Source organism: Halichoerus grypus, chromosome 1, assembly GCF_964656455.1.
Source record: "Halichoerus grypus chromosome 1, mHalGry1.hap1.1, whole genome shotgun sequence".
Classification (NCBI taxonomy): domain Eukaryota; kingdom Metazoa; phylum Chordata; class Mammalia; order Carnivora; family Phocidae; genus Halichoerus; species Halichoerus grypus.
Genome location: NC_135712.1, coordinates 61,670,077 through 61,676,489, shown reverse-complemented (window position 1 = coordinate 61,676,489; position 6,413 = coordinate 61,670,077). Strand labels below are relative to the sequence as shown.

Here is a 6,413-nt window from a genome sequence, read left to right as displayed (position 1 = left end):
TATAGCAGGGGTTGGCAAACCTTTTCTTCAAAGGACCAAATAGCAAATATTTTCAGTTTTGTGGGTCATTTGATATCTCTGTTGCCACTACTCAACTCTGCCATTATAGTGAGAAAGCAGCCATAGATCATACATAAATGAATGGAAGTGGCTGTATTCCAGTAAAATTCTCTTTGCAGAACAGGTCTTTATTAGTCAGGGTTCAGCTTTGCGCAGTGGCAGTATCGTAGCCAATGAGGTTTATCCGAGGCGTGATTATTGCTATTAGTCAGGGTTCTCCAGAGAAACAGAACCACTTTATTTTATTTTATTTTTTTATTATGTTATGTTAATCACCATACATTACATCATTAGTTTTTGATGTAGTGTTCCATGATTCATTGTTTGCATATAACACCCAGTGCTCCATGCAGTACATGCCCTCTTTAATACCCATCACCAGGCTAACCCATCCTCCCACCCCCCTCCCCTCTAGAACCCTCAGTTTGTTTCTCAGAGTCCATAGTCTCTCATGGTTTGTCTCCGCCTTCGATTTCCCGCCCTTTCATTCTTCCCTTCCTGCTATCTTCTTTTTTTTTTTTTAACATATAATGTATTATTTGTTTCAGAGGTACAGATCTGTGATTCAACAGTCTTACACAATTCACAGCGCTCATGATAGCACTTTATTTTAAAGTATAAGCTCATGTAGTTATGGAGCCTGGCAAGTCCAAAGTCTATAGGGTAGATGGATAAGCTGAAGATCCAGAAAATGCTGGGTTCAATACTGCAGTTCAAATCCAAGAGCTGACAGACTGGACACCCTAGGAAAAGAGCCAATGTGCAGTTCAAGTCCAAAAACCATATGCTACAGAATCTTCCTATTGCCTTTTGTTCTCTTCACATTAGGGAGGGCAATCTGCTTTACTCAGTCTACTAATTTAAATGCAAATCTCTCCCCAAAACCTCCTTCAAGTTGACACATAAAATTAACCATCACACGGCCTCAGCCAGATTTGACCCACTATAGTTTGCCTACTCTTGATCTAGAGAGAGAATTCTTTCTGATCAGACTAAAGTGGGAGGAGACCTTTTTCCCAAAAGCAATGGCATCTGATCCCCAGTTACTATTAATTAGTCATTGAGTGCTTTGCCAAACCCCAAGGCTTAAAACCAGAACAGGGTGACTAGAAGGGTCTGAAATGGGATTTAGTTAACCTCCAGATAACTTCTTCCCATTACTGAGAATGGAAGGGCCACTTGGCCTGAGCTTCGTATTCAAACAGGAGACAGTGGGGAGAAAGAAGCCAGAACTCATTATGGGGCACTGCATTCTCCTCTGGTAATGGGACTTTGGACAGTGAAGGGAGGCTAGCAGAAGGAAAGGATGATGTAGCCACCTTCCCAAATGGAGTAAAGAAAGTTGTGTGAGAAAAGGAGCTTCTCTCCTTAATTCCAACCTCACATTGATTTCTTCAGAGTAATACAGAAAGACTCATCATGTTTGGGTGGGAGTCTGAGAAGATGAGAATGTTGGTGAGGTAAGAAAAGTAAAAGATAACAAAGCAGAAATGAGAGCAAGGGAGAAGAGAGGAGGGATGTAAAGTGAGGTGGGACACCATGGAAAATAAAGGAAAGGGGAGAAAAGGTGATTTTTTACTTCACTTTTTAAACTTAAAACCGACTTTCTATCTTCCTTGGATTTTCTATTTCAAAAACAAGTCTTCTCTAGCTCAAAGGGTGTTAGAGGGCTTAATTCATTTAAATTGCAAAGTATTTCAAGACTCTCAGATGAAAAGCATTATTGAAGTACAAAGCTCAGGTCCATTATTAATGAAAGCAGTCCTTCACAGCACAGTCTGCTTCAAACTGGCTCTCTGAGAATGCCTAAGGTTAGTGGTAGATGGCCCTCATCTAACAAAAGAATCAGACAAATGGAGGTATGGGTCTATTATAATCACTGTATGAGAGCTTTGTCACAATTGTGTCCAACACTAGCTTGAAGAAAATGTCTTGGTATGGAGGTAGATGCTGTGCATCAAAATTGTCCTGAAGAGTTGAATGAGTGGAACTGGTATAAAGCAAAGCACATGTTCAATACCCTGTAGAAGTTTAAGTTATTCAGCCCTATGCCAATCAAAAAGCTGTGGAGATTGGGGTGTCTGATATTTTTCTAAGTAAATATAAGGAGAAGGGAGAGAAGGGAAATTCCATGTCAGTGTGTTTTCACAAACAAGGATGATTTATATCACTGCCCTTTCATTCATTTTTAACAAATTTACTGAAGAAATTAAGGAAAGCCTATAGTAAATTTGAAGTTAAGCTATAACCTTTCTGCTGACTTATGGTTGAAGTATTTTTTTTTAATACTGATTTTCCTTCTGTCCTGCCCATCTATATTGTATAAGTATTATTTGTACAAAATATTTCTATGATTTATTTGCATGAAATTCTTTGTAGGATAACATGAGATGCAAATAAGCATAATATAAATAATATTTATGTAGGAAATAAGAGGAAAACCAGCAGCTGCCAATCCACAAGAGCAAGCCTTGGCGAATATTTGAGGCAGTATCAAAAAAACAACCAAAAACAAAACAAAACACAAAAAGCAATAATTCACTGTCTTCAATCTTTCTGGGAAATTTCCTTCATATCATCTATGAATGTTTGGTGTTCCTTTGTGATCTCTGATTATTCCTTTCTTACAGCATCTTGATCCTACTTCATAGACTCAATAGCCTAACTTACATCTGTGATGACACTAAGCATTTTTTTCTTTATTGCCCTGTTTCCTTCAAGTTTGTGTTTTCTTTTTCTTCCCTTTTTGTTTTGTTTTGTTTTGTTTCTCAGTTTTGATCTATATCTTTCAGGTCAAAGTCTTCCTCAATATCTACTGATCCATTGCTGTCCATTCATATTTAAGAACAAGGTATCACAATTCTGATTGGAAACTGTAGTCTTTACCTTAGAGTGGTCAGCTGAAGGAGACTCCTACTGTTGGAATCCGTAGGTCTTTTCTCCCAGACAACATTTTCCCTAGGCGGAAGGCTCTGATCTACTGCCTGGAGGGTATAAAGCAAAATGTCAGGTTTCTCAGAGTTGAGCTGGGTGAGCAAAGAGGACTAAGGGATTCTCATAATTCAAGATGTAGATCTCATAGTTCAGTGTGCAGATACTCATTTAATTCTTCTGATTTACTATTTTATCTCACCTTCAGCTTTTTCTGATATTTTACAGCAGGGCTTCTCAATTTCTGCCTTATTGATGCTTAGGGATCAGATAATTCTTTGTTGTTTAGACCATCCTGTGAATTGTAGGATATTAGCAGCATCCCTGACCTCTACCCGCTAGACCTCAGTAACACAATCCTCCCAGATTCCCAATTTGGACAAACAGAAATGTTCTCTGGGAGGCAAACTGAACCTGGTTGAGAACCACTATTCTGAAGGAAGCCCTCTCATTCAAACACTCTGGAAAATAAGTGCCTTTTTTTTTTTTTTTTCCTAGTATGTATCTGTGTTTCGGTGGAAGACTGGGCAGAGGGTGTAATGGTCATACTATGAAGTGTGGATCTAGGGATCTAACCATATATACACTTTCAATCAATCTTTATGTCTTTATCCAAACTGAATCTTTAGAGATAACTGCTGCCTATTATTCCAGAAAATTTCCTGGGTTCTGTAACAGGCATCACCTTGTTTCTTGGCTTCCATCTTAAAGATTCCTACTCCTCTTTCATCTGCTAAGTCAGTACAGAATTGTCCGTCTGCTTCTAGCTTCCAATTTTTTAAATATGTCTTAACTGTGGTCATTTCCTCTCCTATTAGTCTCTTCATTTTTGATGGTTGAGAGAGGGTTTTTCCCTTCTTTTAACCTCTTTCTTCTAATTCTTGTAAGTTTGAAGAAGGAAAAATTATGTGTGCTCACTGTCATGCTTCTGCATGAATTTTCAATATTCAAAGGCAGACCTTAAAATGTTTGTGTTTATAGCAGGCCACTTTGGGATATACCCAGAGAACCTATGAAGTGCATTTTGCTTTTCTCTGAGCATTATTACTAATAGAGGGACAAGAATCCATTGTACGTGCATGAGCAGGGGTGCTATAGACTGAATGTTTGAATCTATCCAAAATTCATATGTTAAAACCTAATCCCCTATGAGATGGTATTTGGAAGCCTTTGGAGGTGATTAGATCATGAATAATCCCATAGAATGGGATTACTGCCTTATTATAAGAGAGACCCCAGAGAGATACTTTACCCCTTCTACCATGTGGGGACACAGGGAAAAGGAGGACATCTATGAACTAGGAAGTGGGCTCTCACCAGACTCTGAATCTCCTGCACCTTGGTCTTGGACTTATCATCTTCTGGGAACTGTGAGAAATAAATTTGTTTATAAGCTACCAGGTCTATGGTAGTCTGTTAGAGTAGCCTCACAACAACTTCTCGAGGTAGGGCTCTGAGCTGGATCGCAGAAGCTGAAACTAGAATCTCTATTGTCAAAGAGTACATTCTTCTGAAAGTATTAGACTCACCCTTTCATGAGAAAGAAATTAAAATTAAGTCTTTAGGAGTAAGAGAATCTCAAAGACCCATGCTGTTCCCATTAGGTGGTGAACATGATGCTACTAATATGAACTCATATTTCAGAAATCAAATTCATGCATTTTGTTTATTAGTTTAAAATTCAATTAGTTGATCTTAAATGTCTAGCTCAAGTCAGGATCCATAATTTTAAATGCCAATTTGACCACCTGGACGACTCCACAATTTCCTCACAGAAATTTAGAAAACTCTTTTTTTTTTTTTTTTTTTTGGCTGTATTGGTGAGGTTTTGCTGCATAACAAACCACTTCAAAACTTAGTAGCTTAAAACAGCAATCTTTTTTTTTTTTTTTTTAGCTCAATATCCTGCTGGTTGATAATTTAGCCTTTGCTAAACTGTGCAGTTCTGATCTGGGAGGGTGCAGCTGATTTCACTATTGTGGCTAAAATTATCTGGGGGTGACCAGTTTAGAATGAAATTTGTTGGTGTGGTAGACTAAATAATGCCTCCTGTTTATAATAATGTGAAGATGTCCACATCCTGGTTCCTGGAACCTGTGACTATATTATATAGGCTAAGGGATTTTGTGGATGTGATCAAGTTAAAAATCTATGGAGATGGAGAAATTATCCTGGGTATCCTGGGTTAGCCAGGTATGCCCAATGATGAAATAATGAATATCCTTATAAGGGGGAGGCAGACATGCAGAAGAATGAAACTGGACCATTTCCTTACACCACACACAAAAATAGACTCAAAATGGATGAAAGACCTAAATGTGAGACAGGAATTCATCAGAATCCTAGAGGAGAACACAGGCAGCAACCTCTTTGATCTCAGCCTCAGCAACTTCTTCCTAGAAACATCACCAAAGGCAAGGGAAGCAAGGGCAAAAATGAACTATTGGGACTTCGTCAAGATAAAAAGCTTTTGCACAGCAAAGGAAACAATCAACAAAACCAAAAGACAACCAACAGAATGGGAGAAGATATTTGCAAATGACATATCAGATAAAGGGCTAGTATCCAAAATCTATAAAGAACTTATTAAACTCAACACCCAAAGAACAACTAATCCAATCAAGAAACAGGCAGAAGACATGAACAGACATTTTTCCAAAGAAGACATCCAAATGGCCAACAGACACATGAAAAAGTGCTCAACAGCAGCATCAGGGAAATCCAAATCAAAACCTCAATGAGATACCACCTCACACCAGTCAGAATGGCTAAAATTAACAAGTCAGGAAATGACAGATGTTGGCAAGGATGCAGAGAAAGGGGAACCCTCCTACACTGTTGGTGGGAATGCAAGGTAGTGCAGCCACTCTGGAAAACAGTATGGAGGTTCCTCAAAAAGTTGAAAATAGAGCTACCCTGTGACCCAGCAATTGCTCTACTGGGTATTTACCCCAAAGATACAAATGTAGTGATCCTGTATGTGCACCCCAATGTTTATAGCAGCAATGTCCACAATAGCTAAACTATGGAAAGAGCCAAGATGTCCATCAACAGATGAATGGATAAAGAAGAGTGGTATATATATACAATGGAATATTATGCAGCCATCAAAAGGAATGAAATCTTGCCATTTGCAACAATGTGGATGGACCTAGAGGGGTATTATGCTGAGTGAAATAAGTCAATCAGAGAAAGACCAGTATCATATGATCTCACTGATATGAGGAATTCTTAATCTCAGGAAACAAACTGAGGGTTGCTGGAGTGGTGGGGGGTGGGAGGGATGGGGTGGCTGGGTGATAGACATTGGGGAGGGTATGCGCTATGGTGAGCGCTGTGAGTTGTGTAAAACTGATGAATCACAGACCTGTACCTCTGAAACAAATAATACATTATATGTTAAAAAAAAAAAAAAAAAAGAA

General features: G+C 38.7%; 1 non-coding gene across 1 annotated transcript; it reads left to right on the top strand.

The window, feature by feature from the left end:
* The first annotated feature begins 204 nt into the window (after positions 1 to 204).
* Positions 205 to 343, top strand: LOC118555709 (U4 spliceosomal RNA). Its single transcript, XR_004927119.1, has one exon. It is a non-coding gene; the product is annotated as a U4 spliceosomal RNA (small nuclear RNA).
* The last annotated feature ends 6,070 nt before the right edge of the window (positions 344 to 6,413 follow it).